The sequence below is a fragment of the Centruroides vittatus genome, unplaced genomic scaffold, assembly GCF_030686945.1.
Source record: "Centruroides vittatus isolate TY-2023 unplaced genomic scaffold, ASM3068694v2 contig_577, whole genome shotgun sequence".
In the NCBI taxonomy this organism is placed as follows: Eukaryota; Metazoa; Arthropoda; class Arachnida; order Scorpiones; family Buthidae; genus Centruroides; species Centruroides vittatus.
The window spans coordinates 263285-285134 of record NW_027122345.1 but is presented as its reverse complement, the minus strand read 5'-3'; the positions used below and the strand labels follow the sequence as shown (position 1 = coordinate 285134).

General features: G+C 30.4%; 1 protein-coding gene across 2 annotated transcripts in view; it reads right to left on the bottom strand.

The window, feature by feature from the left end:
- Positions 1-21850, bottom strand: part of LOC136979074 (protein Wnt-5b-like) — a 224643-nt gene that overhangs the window by 183833 nt on the left and 18960 nt on the right. For both annotated transcript variants that reach the window (XM_067274978.1, XM_067274977.1), the window contains one exon: positions 11329-11380. The gene's annotated coding sequence lies outside the window, so the exon portion shown is untranslated. The remainder of the gene's footprint in view (positions 1-11328; positions 11381-21850) is intronic.

Here is a 21850-nt window from a genome sequence, read left to right as displayed (position 1 = left end):
CCGATCCGTACCAAAACCAATCGATGAATGATGACAATTTTCTCCACATTAAAATTCGTTTATAAGGCTTATAATAATGTAATTTATAGCGAATGCAAGATAATAATAGGCTACATTTTTTTTCTAATTGTAAAATATAGAATATAGCGAGATAATTACGTCATTAATTTTTAATGCCGTAATTAGTATTAGTTTTCTTAGGCACTTAAATAGCGAAAAGCATTAGAAGGCAATATAACTTTACAGATTGTTTGTTGAGGAAAAAGTGGCGGAGACCACCTAAAGTCGCTCACGATCGAAAATGTAATGGCATTTTCATGTCATGTAATGATCCAAAATATAAATGTCAGAAAATTCCAAAGTAGACCATTCTACAGAAATGAATCGAGCTTTCTTCGACTTTAAAAGTGGAAAAAAAGAAGATGAAAATTATGAGTGAGCCAATGTTTTAACGTGTGATCTAGTTTATTTTTACTTCGTCCTTGAAACAATTTTGTTTATTTCCCTTAAAAAATATTAGCGACATCCCCAATTTTCTTCTTCAGATCTCCATTTATTCTTAAAACTCCATTCATTTGTATCGTTATAATTCGAATTAACAGCAATTTAAGCGTGTAAAAACTTTTAACTTTCTCAATTTCGAGGGGTAGAATATGTAAAAGTTAATTGCCATTAATTTTAAATCATATTGACATTGTTTAATTGTTATTGCTTAATGTGAAGCTTAACTGAGAAGATAAGTTAGTTTTTAACTTTTGGTCTGGACTTTGACTTGTTATGGCCCTAGGCTACAATATATAACAGGCCCTCCTTCCCTTCTACCAAAATGATACATGTGTGAGGTCTTATAAGCTTGTAACGCGAGGCCCTAAGCTGCAGTTTGTTTAGTTTACGTGCAAATTTGGTCCTATTCTATCCTATCCGGCCGTGTCCTATACATAAATTATCGAATTGTAATATATTTTCATGGACTGAACATACTGTAATCTCATAAATCGTTATGTCTATTTGTTCTGACGATAATTTTCATTTTATAAAATCTTCTCCCCCCTCTTTCTCATTCTCATTCTCATTAGACAAAATTAAACTTTAGATAATTAATTAATAATATAAATTGAGAAAGAGAACGAAGATTGCTCTTCTTTTTTGTGTAACAACGGGGAGGTGGACAACCTTTTTAGCTCAAGGACCACAATTTTTGGCAAATTTCCAGAAACAAAAGCTCTTCTGGAATTTTAGCCAAAAATGATTATGGAATGTTATTTAATGCAGAAATTAGTCAAGCGAAACAAATTAGACCTAATTACCATTATCCTGGGCTAATTAGTTAAGGTGGCTTATAAAATCCGCGAGGAACACTAAATTTAAGACGTTTTATAATACTCAAAATGAGATTATTTTCAAGTAAATTTTGGGTTTGAACTTGGAAAGAAATGGCCATTTTCGAGTAGCCACTTTCATAATTTAAACTAGATTATCAGTCGTTCATCAAATCTAATTAAGTTATTTAAAATGCAATTTATATCTTATCATAAAACTAATTTCCCCTTTCTTTTATACTTCTTATCCAATGTAAATATAACGTAAACTAATAAAAGATTCCAGACATTTTTATTAAAATATTAATATTAACTGATACGCTACTTAGGAAACATTAATAATTACTTTACGAGTATCGTAATTCGAGTTATATAAAGTTTGCGGTTAAAAACTACATAAAAAATTTAAAAAAATATATAAGCCTATATAAAAAGTCATTGGCTACTATTCAAAATTCTTCTGAAATTAGCTTCGTTATTTTGTACATCCGCTAACATTTTTTTGGGGGGGGGGTTGAAGAATATTTCTATAATCATACAGGTGCTCTAATATGCCAGAAGTCGCTGCAACTATACAATTGTAAAAATTTATATTATTTACAAATATTCTTAGACTTTTGTTTTAGGCTATATACTGTATATTTCTCAATAAATTACAAAACGATTATCTGCAAACTTCTGCAAGTTAATAGGAGTTACTTCATAAAAATAATGCTTATCTAATCTAAATCCATTCTTTCATGTAATTATTACGTCATATTAAATGCTGGGGAGCCAGAAGAGAGTTGAAAGAAGAAAAAAGAAGAAGGGAAAAAAAACACCGAAATAAAAAGCAAACATTCTGGTAATTTTCGCTTTTTTTCGTAGAGACTGCAGTCTAAAGACTTGATCTATCATCAAGAAAGTAAGAAAAAAAATCAAGAGAATAGAAAGAAAAATGATGCCCTAATCACCAAACCACCCAATGTAATTACGGAAACATAATACTGATCTCCTGTGGTAGCTTTCATTGGAGAGTAAAAAGAAGGGAAAAAATCGAAAGCGACCAACAGGTGTTCTTTACCTTCGCCGTGCAACGAAAAAGAAGAGGAGGGAGAAAAGGCAAAGACGGCTTAACCTTCCTTTCTTTCTTTCCGGATGCTGTTTCCTTGACAACGGTTTAGGAGAAAACGGGCTTATCGCATCTCATGCAATATTCAATGGGGAAACACAACGTTCATCGATCGCCGCCTTTGCGGGGCGTCAGTCCCCCAAACGGCGATTAATTTGTTAGGTGCCCCTCAAAAAATAGATTAGTTCTATTCTTTTTTTATTCCTAAGTGTTTATAAAGTCCATTTCGGGATTATCGGCAATTTCGCTTCGATTATTTAAATATTTACAAAAAATTTTATATTATATTTTAAAAAAAGGTTTTTTTAATCATTTCTGGCTTAAAGAAAAAGAGTTAAGTGACATTTCCCACATTTTATTATGGTACGAAATTCCTCAAGTAAGACATGATTTTAAAAGGATGGAGTAACCGAAATTGCCATAAACTTCACCAAATATCAAGTCTACAGATTGATAAAATTCATTGATTTTTCTTAATTTTAAAACTAAAGATTTACAAAATTTACCCTTAAATTTCTCTAACTTAGTTTCAAATTATAAAAAAAAAAAAAAAAATGGAAATTTTAAACTAGTTTCTTCTTTAAGTGGCACGTGTTGAGTAGATGATCTGATATTTTGAAAATTTAACAAATCATAATAAAATATTTGATGAAAATTAGCCAAAACTTCTAATCTGTGAAGGAATTTCGATGAAGAAGTAGATTTCGGGGAATTGAGCTTTAAAATTTATTTGAAAAACGATTTTTTTTTCTCATAGTTAACTGATAGAAATGATCATAAATTCTTGTAATTTATGATAATTTCTATGAAAAAATGTGAAGTTTCGTTTGACACGAACGTGTGAAATTTCGAAGAGGAGGAAAGAAATATTTAAAAATTAGAATAAGTTAAAGCTAGTAAATTTCGGAATTTGGGACCAGGTTAAATTTCTGTTATACAATTTGTAACAAATTGACGAGTTAAACGAAAACAAAAGAATATATGAAATATTTTTCAAATTTGAATTCAAGTTAATTGTGTTTATTTAATTACCTTTTAAGTTTTCTTATGAAAAAGAGATATTTAACAGGACTAATCATTCAGAAATATTGATTAAAGCCGTACTAAATAGAATTAAAATTGTCAAATCTCATTTAGAAAAGCGAATTACAAAAGCAAACTTTTTATTGTCTTTGTTTATTAGAAATTCTTTTCTCCAAAACATTAACTCGTCCAGCCATAAGCATGAGCACAATTAAGTTTGTTAATTTAAAACAAATATTTGAAGTAACGTGGCAAATTAATGTAGAATTTGTCTTTAAAAGTCAGTTGTTGTTTAGACAGAGGGGAAAAAACTTTCTTCATCCGACCTACTTGGATGGAAGAGAACGTACCTTGTCGAAACTAGGTCCATTAGTTACGCCGAACGATTCGAAACAGCATTACTCTAAATGTTGCAGGCTATCAGTGCAGTGAGATGATTCACGTTTCAACTGATTGAGTTGTTTAGGTAATCACAACTATGATTAACCTAAGCCTAAATAGGATTGCCGCCACAAACAGCAAACGAAAAAGAGCCTTTTGTGCTTCTATAATTGGTTAAAGTTAATTTGGTTTCTGACTAAATTTATCCTATTATTTAAGTGTAATGTATTTTGACTTTTATTCGAATAAATAAGGGTAAGAAATAAGCTAAATTCTTCGTATAATTTTAAATATCGCCCGGGGGAAATGCCACCTTACTAGAGCATTGTTTTACCAGGAGCCTCTTCGCTGTGGGCGATACTGCTAGTAATAGTGCAGTATTCTCCGTGCTAAGTGTGTAAACGAATCGTAACACCTCGATGGAAGCGCGGAAATTGCAAGTAGCTAGAGAAGGTGAAAGGTCGTAGAGGACGACAGACCATGACAGGTTTTGGCATTGAATGTTCGCTGCAGAAGGGAAGTAAGTGTAAATTACATCCTAACCTATTATTTTAATTCCTCCAGACATCGAGAGGGGGCGTGCCGCTAACTAGTCTGGCTACAAGACTAATGTGTACAACTGTACGTCCACCAGCTATAATTTCTCTCCACCTGTCTATTATCTCACCTGTCCTTCTCTTTCGTTACTCCTTCACGAGAGGCTACAGGGGAAACTTAATCACCACCCAGGGAGATGAGACAAGACCTGTTTATTGGAACTGACCCGCCCCAAATGGAACACCATCCTCATCATATCTATTGTTTCATTTTTTTTCGGAACGCTATACGTTATAAAATACCTACGGTTTTATATTCGATTTACAGTTGCTCCACGAAATCAACCCAGATCGTAAGATACGGTCTATCTCGTCTACAATAGAAAAATACTTGCACGTAAATTACTAGAACAACAGCTCTCGTTTAATATCATCTGCGTTCGAGGAAATTTTAATGATAAACTGCAAACCAATTAATTTACTTACAAATAATGAGAAATTAAATTGGATAAGAGTCAAAATATAGATGCTTTAAATGAATATAATTTCCCTATTTAATTTCCTATTGTTACACACAAAAAAAATTCTTTAAATATCCTATGTCACACGACTAAAATCCATTGGCTTCATTTAAACTTATGGAACGGAGTAAGATCACGTTACGCGCTCAGAAAAACATTAAACTTCTCCATTTTAAACTATAAAAAATTAAACTAAACTTAGAACTTTAAAAAGGAAAAAAAATGCAAATAAATCTCTCCCACTCTCTCGTAATAAAACTAAAAAAACACGCAGTTATTTATAATTGCAGGTAAAAAATGTATTACGAAAGAAGGAGACAGAGCAAAATACCAGAATTTCAAAACGCAGTGCTTACAATGGAATGCGTGGATTGCATTTCGTATAAAAAGAAAATGAAGACAACTTAAATAATTCGCGTTTGATATAATAATTGTTTAAGTCATGTAAACGGGCAGATATAAAGAACATCAGTCTTTTCTTCCGGCCGATTTCGAACAGATGAACGTTGTTACCGCGCACGATAAATGTTAAACGCATGCCACCGTTAGCCTAGTTTAGACGATAGAATGCCGTTAACCACTTAAAACAAGAGGAACCTTACCTACTTCATTTATAACGAAACTTTATCGCGGAGTTAAGATAATTTATTCGGATTATGTTAATCTATATGCAAATATTTGCCCATCTCAAACTACCTAATTTATCTTTCGGATAACTTTCCGGTTTTGCCGATTTCTCTATATGTGTAACCCCATCAAATATATATATATATATATATATATTTTAATTTTACAAAAAGAAATAGAATCAATTGCCCTTGATAAATTGTGTTGTTTTAAAGTGAAAAATGTATCGACTTGTTTAACGGGGTGAGTATTTTTCTGTATATAACCGATATCATCAATATCGATAGATATACGCTTGATTTTGTCAAATAATATTTCGGCATTGTTTCTAGAGAGAAGAAAGAAAGAAAGAGGGGAAAAAATGACGCAGTGATGTGATAAACACGAAATGCGATACATCAAAAATTGGATGAAGAAATAGGAGTTTTATTATTATTTTCAGCAAAGAAAAGTCAAACTCAATTATATCAGGCGTTAGCTAGGTTCAAAAAGTGCTAGATTTTTGTGAATGCCAAGCTGATAAGAGAGTTCTGTTAAACGTTTTTATTCATTCTTTAATTAATGGAATTAATTTTGGAAATGCCCGCTCCATTGTAACGTGGCGCCCTCTCATATTCGACGGATAAACTACTTTTCTATGGGATAAAATCGTATTACACGTGTTTAAAAAAAATTGCGTATTAATGATATATATGCTAAATTTTTTAAAAATGTGAGATATTTCCCAATAGGAAATACTCAAATATGTATATATATATTTTTTTTTTACGTTTTTACTGCGATAGTTGTATAAAAAAGCAGGGAAATCGTCGGATAGACATCATCTGTCATAATTATGTCTAAATTACACAACACAGTGGGAATTCAGTTTCCATCAAAGGTTTGCATGTTTTTTTCCTCATTTTTATTTGAACATTTTGACATCTACAGATTTCTTTTTTCCCCTCTTTATAACACCATAATATAATATCCAAAATCTGACAGATGTATGCAGCACTTAGAGCATTTTTCTCTCTCCTCCTTTAAGGTAAAAGTTTAAAAAAAAAAGGAGGGAAAAAATGCGATTTTGGAGCCGAGCCAAGTGGGAAATAAACAGAAAATTCACACTAAAAGGAAAATTCCAAAATTCCCTCGCTTTTACGATCCATCAGGTATGAATATAGAATACTAAAAGCGCAACACTTGTTAATAGTTGTCACTTCTATTCGCAATGATATAACGAAACAATCATAAGCATTGACGAAAAAGTTTGGCCAAAGTTGGAAAAAAAAAGCGCTTTAACGTTTACAACCGGAAAACATGGGCCTACATTTTTATGATCCGAAGCGAGCGCAGAATATTCCTTCCCCATCGCTAAAATAATGAAGAATTTAGCGCTTTTAGTTGACTTAGCGGATTAAAAGAAAGAGGGGGAGGGGGAAATGAATGGCTTTAACGCTGACAACGTTCCTATCGAGTGCAGTTTAATTAATCGTGTTATTGTCGGGAATAACTCGTAGCGATGCCAGCGAAGAAAACACCTGCCGAGGGACATGCCAATAACACTCGATAATCGTAGATTCGAGTCGATATCGTCTACTTGAACCGAACGTGGTTGTTGCCAAGCAACCATTAGTCGATGTCACGCCATCTTGATGACAAGCACGTGGCTCTTTTGATACCTTTTCTTCTTTACATTTTTTCTTAATATTATAAATTGCCGTAGACCGTTATTTTTTATATTCGTTTAGTCACTTTCTTAGTAAACAAAAGTTAAGTTTTTTTTTCCTTTTTTTCTCTTTATTAAAAAAACAAATTTGTTTTTTCCTAAACTGAATTAAGTTCATTACCGCTACTTATTGTCAGTGTTCTTCGATCAAAAGATGGAAAGAAGTAAATTCGCATCCGCATTAATAAGATAAAAAATAGTAAAAATAAAAATAATAATAATAATCTAGTGAATGATTTATTTTATCTAATTAAATCTCAATATATAAAAGTTAATAAAATGCAAAATCACTGCGATGTAAAATAATAGAAGATTATGTTTAATGAGCAAAATCAAGATCATTTTTATTACGGGTTGTAAAATAAGTAATTCTGTAAACATTTTGGGAGATTTTAGGATTGGACGGATTAAGGGAACGATCGATTTGCACTCTTTAATCCCTCCGATTTAATCTGGATTTAATCTGTTCGGTCAGTTAAGAATATCGGTTTTGTATGTTTTACGATAGAATTTGCTTCTTGGAAAAGTATAAAACTGTTATTAAAAGAAAATCAAATACTAAAATTTTTATTACTCCCTTAATTTTAATTTAACTTTACGAATATCGAATAAAAAAAAACATCAAATTTGGTTTAATTTTTATGGGAATTAGTTTATAATAGCGTATTTTTTATCGTTAAATGCATTTTATAATGATTAAAATTGATAAAGAAAAAAGCTCAATCGTTTTACTTTTTAATATATTATTTCACTAACAATTCAGAAACCATTTTTGTATTTTCAAATGCAATCGCTATATATAGGCCTATATTTTTTTATTTTTAATTAACATTAAAAGATGAATATTCATCATCCTGATGAAATCCTACGTCAAGCATTGACAATACATACAATAAACCGGACTAGCACGGTAGCGAATACTTTTTTCCGGTTTGGCAGAATTTCGTTTTGAACAGGTTTTTCTTTTTTAACATAGAAAATCATTGCGTTCCGAAGAATCCTTCCCTTTTAGGCAGGTTTCTGTTTTATTAAAGTTCCGTTTTGAACATGTTTTACTGTATAAAGCTTCATACGAATGATGTATATAATCTATATAAAGCTCTACATTATGATAAAAGCTTACGAATTTAAACTACATGCTAATACTTAATTTCCATCATTGTGTTTAGCTTAAGATTTAAAATATATTAAATTTGTTTATTAAAAACGCAATTATTTATAAACTAATTCCTTCATCTGTTGCTGCTATCGATTTTGAATCCTTATCATCTTCGCTATCCGGAGAATAATGGTGGTAGTTACAGAACACGGGGGGAATCCCGATACACGCTAGAAGTATAACTAACCTAATTTTGAACAGAACTAGTGCTACAGTTATAGATAATGATACAAATTAATAGAGATTATTTTCGACCTTGATTGAAAACATAAGGCATTACATCTGTAGTGTGCAAGTGACGAGTAAACTTTCAGAAACTATTGTTCTGTATTCCAAAAAATCTTTACATAAATACAGATGGCTACTGCTTATTTCAATTACATAGAGCCAGAGCCCGATTCTACTTGTGACCCTATGCTACAACATTCAAGAAGCCTTTCCTCCTTCACCAAATGATAACCGGCCGTGTATGTAAATACCATCTTTGAGAATACAACGAGGCCCCTCGTAACTCCAGGCCCTAAGCTATAGCATATAAGCTAGGTAAATGCGGCTCTGCATAGGGCAGTTGTTCTCAACCTTTTTCACTGGCGTACCACCTGAGTCTTCTGTGTATATACTTGTAGTACTAACGGATCATTCTCATGTACTGTACCACTGGTGGCATGGAGAGTAACCGAATCAACTGATCGAATGAATTATTAAAAGTTAAAATGATACTACGGCAATATAATTTTCTAGTTTTGTAACACATTTAATAATATTAAAGATAGTAACGCATTAAATTTATTAAATAATACATTTAATTTATAACTTTAAAGATATTAATTTAATCAATATTCATTACGTAGGCAACTTCAAATAATAATTTTCTATAATACATTCGCCGATAAATAATGATATTGCTTGGAAATTTGTAATATCCTCGGGTATTCTCCGTATTTCTGATTATCCAAAGAGAATAAATTATCGGATATTTGCCCTTGAACTTTATGTAAATTGTAACGGATACTGCTGATCTATAGCCTTAGGCGCGGTCGAGCAGAGACTTTCAATTCTCACAAATCTCTGGAGAAAGTAAAATAGATATTCACGACTGGGGATGGCATACGATAAGAATATTCCGATATTCGATAAAAAAATTTTATATTTCGCTCCATTTATGCCATTCTTTTCGCTTAAAGCATTTTAAGAAATTCTTGTGGTTCGGTTCAACAGCCGAAAATAATATTTTGAAGCATGCGGTATCGTACTGCCATCTATCTATGACAATTTACACCCTTTGACCTTTACGAAAATTGAAGTTTTTCTCGTTGGTGGCAAAATATTCTTCTTAAAAAAATTATAAAACTATATTCTATATCGGTATTATTCAACAGCTGATCCAGAAATATTTAAAGGGGGTGCAGAAAGGAAACAATATGCCTTATAGAATTGTTTATTACCTGGCTTTACTGGGAGAAAAAACCTCACGAGGGGGTGCAGCTGCACCCTGCGCATCCCCAGGTATCAATTAATCGATTATATGCAAAATTTTAATTGATACCTGGAGCCGAGGCGGTTAAGGTGAACCCAAAATCGAATCCGGACGCTCGAAATAATCCGATAATTTTCGGGGGTGGTGCATTCCGGATAAGTCGGGTCCCGTCCCTCACCATCGGCCGCCCCACTGTGGTCCTGGCCCAACGATAGACTTAGAGAAAAGCGCTCTTAGTGTCCATAGAGCTGAGAGTAAAAAAAAAATTGATATTATGAAGTGAAAACTCACAGGAATTAAAAATAAATAAATAAATAAATAAATAAAGACTTTAGATTCGGCAGTTGTAGCCTTTATAAATGTGCGAAACATAACTTAAGTGTGAAATATTCACGTGGTTTCTCGTTATTTCTGCAATTTGTTGTAACTGAAGAATAAGATAACATTTCCTGTGAAATCAATGTTGTTAGAATATGTGATTAATGTTTCAAAGTAGCCGTCGCTACTATCAATTTCACTTTCGGTTTTGACCGATTTACTAAAAGAAGACAGCGCTATTTCCTCACCTAGTAGCGATTTTTTGACTTATTTCCTTTCTACATAATTTTCTTCCGTAATCATTTAAATTGAGTAAAATTAATTTTAAAAACATTGAAAAAAACACTTTTTTTTGCCATTTCTAGAATGCCATAAAAGAAAAGAAACTTTTTAATATTCAACAATTTTATAAGCAAGAAACTCGAATTAATAACTGATATACAGTCGAACCTCCATTAACGGTCTTTTTTTATGTACCCGTCAGTGGCCGTTGTTCAGAGGTTGACTCTAGATTTCTTTTTATGTAAATATAATAAATACTAGAATATATATTTATATATATTTCGAGAGCCCTCTAGTAATGAAAAATAAAACTACACAAGTTGGAATATTAATATATATATTCATCGCCAGAGGGCTCCCGAGAAATATTTAAATTCTCACTTAAACTTAAATACGACAATTTTAAATTATGTTTCGTTTATAAGCAAAAATAATGCTTTTTTTATAATTAGCATTTTCTCAAATTAATTAAAATAAAAATCAATAATTTACAAAATTATTTTATTCTTGCCAATTTAATCGAAACCATCTGGTATGCGACCTATAAGAGTGTCGCCATCTACCGTTTAAATTATAAATTAATACTAATTATTATTATTAAAATCATTTTTATATCACTAAAAAAACAAGGAAAGAAAGGTTACTTGATATTTTATCCGTACAAATGACAAGAGCAATTACTTTTGAATTTTAATTTAAATTATATAAGGAATTTTGGGGGATTTATACAAGCCCAAAATTCCTATATTTTTGAAGGATTGTGTTTCATAAAAATTTAATGAATTTCTGAAAATTTACATTTATTTTGAGAGCTGTTTGACAGGAAGTTACGTCAGCTACTAAAGAAATAAACTGAAAACACTTACTTTCCCAGATTTAACTGGATGTAGAGAATAACGTGAGAATATTCTTGCACACCTGAAAAACAAAAAATGGAGTTTAATATCAATCTTTATTTTAATATTGTCTGTATCTAGAATTTATTTAGTTTTTTCCACGCAGTTTATTTCCAAATAAATCAATTTTTTTTTTAATTAAAAATGAAAATAATTTTTATATATAACCACAGGCTATGACTATACTACATAAACAAATATGATGATAGCTTATGTCAGTAAGACATTGTTAGTCAGCTAGTTTCAGGGGAATATCGACAAATAACGGATCATTTGTAACCCAGAAAGGAAAGTCAAGCTGTGTCTACAGATAGCATTCGAATGTGACAAACGATTCATCCCCGAGGCCCTTTGAGGCACGGAGAAGGGGAATAACACCCCTTTATGGGCAAAGAAAAGGAAAAAAGAAGACTGTTACATCTTTTCCACTTATTACAATATATAAAGTGTATCAAGCTACTACTTAGTATAATGCTGGAAAGATACTCTACAATGTTTTTATACGATAAAATTTTTAAAAAAGGCGAGAGGGGAGATTGTAAAACAGTTTTAAACAATTAAAAATTTCATTTAAAGATTGTCCTTTGAGCAAAGAACCCAAACAGTTTGACCTCAACTAGACTTTTCCCATGAAGGAGGATTACAAAAAAACGTAAAGAGGCATACTTCCGAGGTCACAATAATTCGAAACAAATGCTTTCTTGTCAGATAAAACAAATACTTTATTAAAGAAATAAGATCATTGACAATATAACAGTATGTATTTATATTTTGAAAAACTAAGGTCAAATTGTTTCTTCAGTTGCCTGAAAGATAAAGTTGTTTATGTTTATTTATCAGAGAAAGCATTATAATATTTTATCTACAGTCTTTTGATATTCCGACAGTTTATTTAGAATACATTTTTTTGATAATTTTATTATAAATATATACAGAGAATTAAAAGTATTTTTTCAAAGCTGTGTAAAAAATTAAATCCTCTTGAACTATGCCCCTCTCCAGGACGATATTCATCATCGGTATGCACAGTATAAGAATTTATTCAGGAACTTTTACAGTTTTTTTTATTATTATTCTTTATTTTTGCACCTCCCGACGGAAGAGGCCCTGAACAAATTTAGGTCAGAGCAACCCTAGTTCAGGTATTTGGATATTTTCTAACCCTTCCTTTATATGTTAAGATATAAATATAGCACATATTTAAATTTTTTTATGTTGAAAGTCATTATGTACAGATAATTTTTACAAATGTTTATATCTATAAATCTCCATGTAATATATCTTAACAGCTTGTCAGAACGGCCAGATCTAGATAGTGAATTTCTCTGTTTTTGTTACAGTTTCTATAATAATTAATTATTTAAAAAAATAATAAAAAAATACAGCACTAGAAAAAGTTGTTTACATTAATTCAGCACATTATATTTAATTATAATTCATCACATATATATATATATATATATTTTTTATATATATTTTACATTAAGAGTATTTATTAGCTGTAACATTTGAACAGTAGATCGCATTCTATAAATCCTTCACGAATGACGATAGAATACATTAATTTCTCGGCTGTAACAAACCATAAGTGTTTATTACAAGAGAATTCTCTCTCTCTCGAATTTAAAAAAAAAAGTGTCATTTTGATGGATCGTGCCTGAAACATATCTATCATGTTACAAATATATTTAATTTTCACTTAAATAATTACATACTTTGGTAAAAAACAAAGTTAAATACATGAATAAATATTTATTTAATCATAAATTGTAATTTCTAAAAACATTTCGAAGAAAATTAAATTCAATTTTACATACAGTACAAAGTTATGTAAGTTTACAGATTTAACAATAGATGGCAGCACATCAATAGAAGTGAATAGGACGAGCTTAAAAAAATAAATAAATAAAAAAAACTGAACGATAACTAGAAGCTTATCTCCAGTTTTAAACGTAATTAAATAGGGTTTTTCTACGGCAGATCCTGTTTAACTATTAGAAAATTGACTCCCTTATCTCGAATTAATTAACCTTTAAATAATTTGTAATTTTTTTTTTTTTTTTTGGTTTTAAAATTTGTATTTGTAATTGTTAAAGAAGTCATTTTTCTTACAGTTCTTTGACAGTTATGTAATGCATAAAAGAAAATTCGACAAAGAAATCATTTGCAGAAATTGCTCATAATCACATCGGTCGAGCGTTTTTCAAACAGAAAAACAGACAGCGCTTAATTATACGATTATTGAAAAAGGAATAAAAAGACTTTTGAGTTGTGCTGAGAGGTTCGCGATTGAAAGAAGACAGAAGGCCTCTGAATAGTCTTGCTTCTATACTATTTGATGTAAAGAAACTAAAAAGCTAACTCGAGTGGATCATAAATATTTAACTGCACTAGATTAAATCTAACCATTAGTTTCCATTCGATAAAACCTCGTTATGCAACCCACTTAAAAAAAAAAATATATATATATATATACACTTTAAATATTATACTTTATACGCTTAGACCATTAATTATTGTTAATTTATTTAATTAATTTGCAAGACGAAAGTCAGACCGAGCCGATATATCTTCCATTTTTATTTTATTTTTAAATCATTCAGCACGTGTTTTGTATCATACATCAATGATCACCCCGCAGCTCATTTTTCCCTATTTTTTAATAAAAAAAATTAATTTTTACAATTTTAATAAATGAGTTAGTTAAAATTCGAAATAATCTTCTCTAAATGGTGGCAAAAATAAAGAAAAAGAAATTATTTCGAATTACGCGATACGTTTCTAGACCAGAATAATAATATATGATAATTGTAACATATAAAAAGTGGGATAAAACTACTTAACATAAAGTATAAGTGGACAGCCCTATGCTACCAGTAACTCATCCATATCCAAATAAGGAGAACTGGAAGGTATCTCATTCATAATAAATGCCCATCAGTATCTTAAAAAAAAAAAAAATAATAATAATCAATTCGCTTAAGATAATTTAAATTTAGTAAAAACGCCGTTTATATATTATAATAATCCGTTCGTTTTTATGAATGGCTATTAAAAACACTTACTAATCGCAGTCTGTTTCTATTATAGAAATACAAATTATTCATTTATCTTTTTGTGTAGAATTACGTCTTTTTTGGGTCAGTTTCTAGATACGTTTTCATCTAAGAATGTGTAGACTGTTGCAAAAAAATAAATAAAAAGGATCGACGCACCTTAAAGCCAGCCTGCAACAAATAATCAAATTTCTCAAGTGGAATGGCGGTGAAAACATAAGAAATTCATTATACAACAGAGCAAACATACATCGTTTACAACAGCTTTATTACAAATGTTACAAATCAGTCAGTCAATTAATGCCAACTGATCAATGTCGTGTTGGCTTCGCAACTTACTAATATTTGTGACGAAACTGTTCTTCAATGACGCATAGTTAATAATTGATGTATACTTACAATAATGCTGCGATGTTTACACTACCATTCGGCGAGCAGAATTTAATTATTATTGCACGCGATTTTTTAAAGTAGTGTATAAAATATTTTCCTATCGAGTTGAAAATTTATATTTTTGTCGGTGTTAAAGAATAAATTATACCTTCAGAAACGATATACAAAGATATAATAAATAATCATCTATATATATTTGGAATGCAGTACGAAAATAGACTCGAATACTTATCTCCTGCACCATTCGAAGTTTAAATTTTGGCTTTGTAAATGTTAGAAATATTTATATTTATTTTAGATCTAATTAAATAAAATATCTAAAACAAATATTTTCTAGAAATTCCGAAAATTAAAGTAATTACATCGTTTCAAATGCTTTAATTACAATATTTACTACCTGGAAATAGAACTTGATGTAAGGTTAACTCATATTGAATGACAACTTTATTAATCCTTCCTGTTTTATTAAATATATATATAAATCGGAATAATGCTGCAAATTTCCATTGACAAGGTTCTGTAAGTAGTATTAAAATTCTATACGTTAATTAATAAATTAATTTAATAGGGAAAATAAGATTTGCGAGTGAAAAATTCAGAAATTTATTAACTTCGCTGAAAAGTAGTTAATTTAATTATAAATTCCGAAAATACTTTAAAATTAATTATTTTTATAATCTGTATTTAAATATATGTTTTCTTATTTTATTTTCACGCAGATTAATTTATTACAGCTGTTTTAAATACGATTTTTTTTCCGTGAATGGGTATCGATTACAACTAAGTTCTGAAAGATTTGCATATTTTACAATAAATTATTGTTATATAAAAATGTGAAAACGATTTTAAACAGTTTGTATATTCTAATAAAGTTTCCTGCATCTTTCTTCAGTTGGAGACTCCCTTTCAGAGTGCTCCCATGACATTAGCCAGGATACAGAGATTCCCGAGGGTCATAACCCACTGGCTGAAGAATTATGTACTAACAAATACTGAAAATATTTTCTATATTTATTACGACATTGTTTAATAGTATAGCTACAAATTCACTCTTAAATTACTCCTTTGTTAGAATTAAAATGTCTTATTTCACTACACTTTTAAACTGATTTGCACATCTTTTAATTGAAGTAAATTAATTAACCTGAAATATTTTAAACATTAAAAGCTTTAAAAGAAGAAAATTATGATTTTTAAAGACCTATCAATAAAAAAGAATATTTCCATATAATTTCTAATATTAGGCTATACAAAATGATTTCTGTATGGGGCCCGGGTATAGAGCGAGCCCCTGTTGAACTTTAGAGGGTCCCTTTTGCCTTTTTTTTCAACGAACGAAATATGTAGAATGTTTGTTTCGTTATTAATAAAAACAGTCTTAAAGATTTTGTTTTTACTAGTAAAAATAACGTTAATTTATAGGGTAAAAACCAGTACGGGCCCGGGGAAAGATGCAACAGTCCCTACCTCTCGACGGCCCTGTTTCTGTTATTCCGAATGGAAATTAAACGCTAATTTACATACAAGGCTCTTAATAAGTAGTGTTTAATGCCTTTAAGTAAAGGGTCGGTAACATACACCTGCCAATTATAACCTTTAAGCGAGTCTCTAATACTTTGAATTTTATAATAAACAAGTTCTATCAAGAAAAAATTCAAAATAAAGCAAAAAAAAGGAATTTTTTTTGGATTTATACAATTATACACAAGAGGAAATTTCATCCATATGTTAAAGCCATAGAAGAATCGCATATATATCTTATTTTTTAATTAATTTTTTAAAAATAAGTTCAACCAAGGCTCTAGACACAAGCTTTATTTACTTTTTTTCATTGTATTAAACAAACAATAAATTAAACGAACATTAAAGACTATAACAATCATTGTGATTGCAATGGTCTATGGTAAAAACAAAATTGAAGTTAATCTACATATCATTTCCATTCATCTATTAAATACTAGGCTATGTATAATACTACACGACAATTTCTGTAATCCGGAATGAAAAACTAATTTACATATAACACTCTTAATGAGTAGTGTTTAATGCATTAAAGGGGTCGGTAACACACACCTGCCATTCGGAACTTCTAAGACAGTCTTCAATCTTTCAAATTTTATAACAAACGCCATATATATTAATATAGAAAATTGAGAAATTATGATAATTTTATTAATGCTAGTCGAAACGAGTCATTGACAAACGATATCTGCAAATATAACAAATTGGCTGTTGACATATTGAGTAGAATTGAATGAAAGAAATTGAATTTTCAAACAGGTGAGAGCGAATTCATTAATCAAGTGTTTTCTGGAGTTTTTCCGCTGCCGAATTCTCCAGATGAAATTTTTTGAGCAGTTCTATTCCCCAGAGAATCTCTGCCATGATACGAAACTCGATTTATCAGCTGCCGGAAGGAGGAGGGACGAGACGTGAAAAAAGGAATAACAAGGTAATTAATTATCCTATTAGTTTGATAATGACCAAATACTGACAATAATAAGACTGCTTAATCCCGAAGGAGTACTTATCTTTTTTCTCCTTTTATTGATTAAATTTTTAGATAAAGCAGTGTGAAAGGATGTTAGTCGGGATTGTTTGAATTAATTTTTATGATTGCAACTTAGAGATAAAATATATATACGTAAGCCTATATAAATTCATTAGATTGATAGGTTTGTATCGTGACACTTTTAACGATTTATTCTCTAGCTTAATGGATTTTATAAGAAGTTCGTTTTAGTCTCAGCTCTTTTCAGTAAATTTAAGAGCGACTAAAATTTAATTTTTAGTAATCTACAATAATTCAATTAAATTCATTTTACATTAGTTTATCATTTTTTAATTTACTAAATCGGCAGTAAGCCCGTCTTGTATCTAAAACTCGAAACTTTTAACGATGAAATTAAATTGACACGTTAAAATAGAATGCCAATGCTTTCCTATGCCCGATTTTTTTTCTTATAGGATAAAGATTTTCTGCTTGATCAAGTTGTCATCGCATCCAATTTATCAAGCACGTCTATGAGTTCATAATGGAAAACTATTAATCAGGATTAAATCTTCGGTTTTTACTGATAAGAACTGAATCTCGTAAAACTTTCACTAAACCCATCAATAAATTTTTCATCTTGAAATCTTGATCTAAACTCTTATTTAAAATATTTTAATTTAATGGCTAAGTCTATCTTATATATTAATACAATATTAACACGTAAAGGATCGAGTCGGCATTACTAAAGCGATTGTAGCAATAAAGGAAGGTCGGTCGAGTTACAATGATACTATTCTCTACTTTCGCCTGATAAATATAAACAGTTCTTATCAAATATTATATTTATCCCGGACAAAAACATATATCTCAGCGTGTTAATTAGTTTACACATGTCGCGGCTACTCCGCATCATCATAACCACCCAACTGTATCCCTCTAGAAAACAAAGTGCAGTAGCAATTATTCATGACTCCCAACAACCTGTAAACACTTACAGGAACAGAAGAAGATCCGGTTACTCCAGATCGTGATTTCTTCCCTTTTCAGAATAGTTTCTGTTTCTTTTCTCAATCTTCGACGCGAACGGCAACGAAATACTTTTGACATTTTCCCAATGCAATTTACGTATTTTATATTATTTTTCATTTCAATTATTAAGTGCCATTCGATTAATTATCGCTATTAGTGTAAGTAAATAATGATTTTTAAAACTATTTCTACTTTTAAAAACAGTAAACGTAGAGACCATTAAATTGACATTTAACAGAAAAAACCAACTTTCGTATGCTTGAAAATGGCCATTTTTTTTCTTTTTTTTGAAGAAAATGACTCGTTTGTTCTCATTACAAGGATATAAACCGAAAGTTTGAAGATACTTGGCCTTTTTTATATTTATAATCGACAAATAATGTTAAACTAAACTCTTTCTATGCCATTTACTAAACTTTTTCATTTGTTTAAATAATTCCACTTGACTTGCTAATTAAAATATGATATATTTAAATAGTTCAGATGTTTCTGCATAATTTAAAATTCTACTTTTGTATATAGGCCCCTATTATTATTATTATTTTTATTTTTATTTTCCCTTGTAACTTTATTCAAAAGATTAAAAAGTTGAAGTGTTCTTTGACTTTTTCATCTCCCTCATTACACAACTGTACAAAATCAGTAGTTTACTGTAACTTAATATTACGAAGACAAGATGTGAACTTAGTGACTATTATCTCAACTTACAGTATAGAATTAGGTTTGCTTATCTAATTATAAACTCGGTATGCCTATCGCCAGTTAAATATCCCTATCATTCACATTTTAAGTATCCTCAACAATTTATTAAAGAGAAAACATTTAATATAACATTAGTAGAGATCAATAAACAAGTAAAACCATTAAGAGGTATTCATTCCCTTATCATTTAAGAATCGTATCTAATAATACTTCCCTATTCGAATCATATAGGAACCAATACATCATTAGACATAAATTAGAAAGTTTGAGAAGTTATGCCCCTTTTTAAATATTATAATGTATGTATAATGTTAATTAAACCTTATTTTTATGTCATTTGTTCGAAATAGTTCCGCCCGATGTGTTAATTTGAACGTGTTTTACATATTTCAATTAACACAGTTTTTTTGTAATCAGTGAAAAATATGCAAAATTGCGCTCATGAAAATAGGCTTAATTAATAAAGCCGAAATATCCCAAATTGTTAGAATTTTTAATTTACAAGATTAAATATTTAGATAAATCAGAACGGTCTCTATGATTGAGTGTGAGAATGGGAATGTCGAGCTTGTACAGGCCCAGAAAGAGCGGGCCCCTCTTTTGAATAAATGAAATAAGTAGGATGTTTCTCTATTGATAACAATTAGTTTTAAAGATTTTTTTCTGTTAGCTAATTTATACAGATAGGAACTACCAGGGCCACGGAAAAAAGTCTCTAGAAAGAACGTACGTTTCGGTAATATTAAACATTGTATAAGGACTTTGCTGAGTGTAAACGAATACGAAAGGTTTCACGTAAGTTTTCATTTTATTTTAATAAAGTGTATGTTATGCAGGAATCGTTATCGTTTCGAATTCGACCGAATTGAAAAAGTGAGTGATAGAACTTTGGAATATTCTAAGATTCACCCATCCGTATCCAATCGTAATTGCTCTAGCGCTCCGATTTCAGTCTCCCGTTCAATCCCCTCTATAACTTAGCGTAGTAGAAGTATAGCTAATCACATGGGTCGTCTCTATTGCATCAAAACTGCGTAAAATCGAGTCGAAAAACCCGTAACATCTTCCTAGATACTAGGCCTAATTGCCTGAAGTCACACTATGGTACGGATCACGAAACACTGTAAATTAACATGGCATATCGGATGGATTTTTGCTATAAATCTTATTAAAAAAAATTAATGTCTAAATTATTTCGTGCAAATTTTTAACCGATTTTCTCTTTTATTTATTTTCTAAAAGAGATTAATTTTACGGTATTATTTATTAGGATAAACTAAGATCATTCATACAAATGATATAGGCTTACAGGCTGTATGTATGGCCTGTACAAATACAATGAACCGATTAACATTGTTAAGAAACATTATATTCGTCCTGTGTCTAGAATTTCTGAGAATTCGAGAGTATAATTTAAAATAAAAAATAATTTCTCTCTAAAATTTCTGCATTTTCATGAAAATAACAATAATTTTAACAGAGAATTTCAGAAGATTTATAAAAAATTAAAATAAAATTGATATTTTAAACGATAACTCGATTCTTTAATATAATACTTATAAAAAAATTAAAATATTTGACAAAATTCTCAATAAATATAGTAGCCGAGTGAGGCTTGTCCTTCATACTTATGTGTCGGATTGACAAACAACCTTCAGACTATGCCACGGTGACGATCCTCAAATTTAGATCTCCCTCCCGAACGGTCTTATCTTTAATGTTAGTACTTATATATATTGAGAATAAATACGAATTAAAATATTTATTATTATTAATTTAGCCAAAAATATTCCGAATCGCTATGCTGAAGCTATGAATATTTCAAATCGTTTGACTTGTTGAAAATTCAAATTTTCCTCAAGTAATACTAAAATTCCGCAGCAATCTTCAAATAAAATTAAAAATTATTTGTTTTTTGTCAATTTTGAAATCAAATTTATCGATCTTTCGGAATATTTTTTTTATAAGCGAACTAAAAACTATGGTTTCAATTGTTATCCAAAGTAAACCTATATCAAAGTAGAATATTGTTGCAATATAGAAGTGTTCAGTGATGACGCCAGTTTAGAATGACACGTCTAGACAAGAGAGAAAATGCTTTCATTTAAGTCATCCGGAATCGCGAGAAAGCGATCTATTTTCTCACCCCCTTTCAACAATAAACTTTCCATCACAGCCATGAAGGCTACAAATGACAAATTAGCTTGTGCAATCGTCCATTTTTCTTACTCGATCAAATTTTCAAATGATTTATCTCTAATAAAAGCATATTTAAAAGATTAAAACACCATTTTATGACTACGGATAAAGGCTATAGCTTCCAGATACAATTTATCTGGAGAGATTCCAGAACAGAGTCGTTGTTCTTCCGGAAAGAATCGTAAACATCTCTGGAAGGCACTAGCAAATATTAGCGATGTTAATACTTAAAAGTGAAATTGTTATTGTAATTCACGACACCCGTTGCCTGCATGTCTTGGCAAACTATGTCCATGTCAGTGCACTTATCACCTTCAGCCCACAGCAGTTGAAAGGTGACACCAAGTTGGGTGGAAGTGCGATAATAGCCGATATATCAACTGAATTCTTAAACGAATCGTTTCGAACATACAAACTATAGGGCCTAAATGCTTAATGATATCTCTGACTACAGAACAGTGTTAATGCACTTATTACGTCTCAATAGATTATCTCCCTTCGAAACACTCGAAAGGAATAAAATTTCTTACCATTACAGATAATTAATGTTAACAATTTTATATATATTTTTTAATATAAACTTACCAGACGAAATTCTGTATTTAATTTTCTAGAAGGA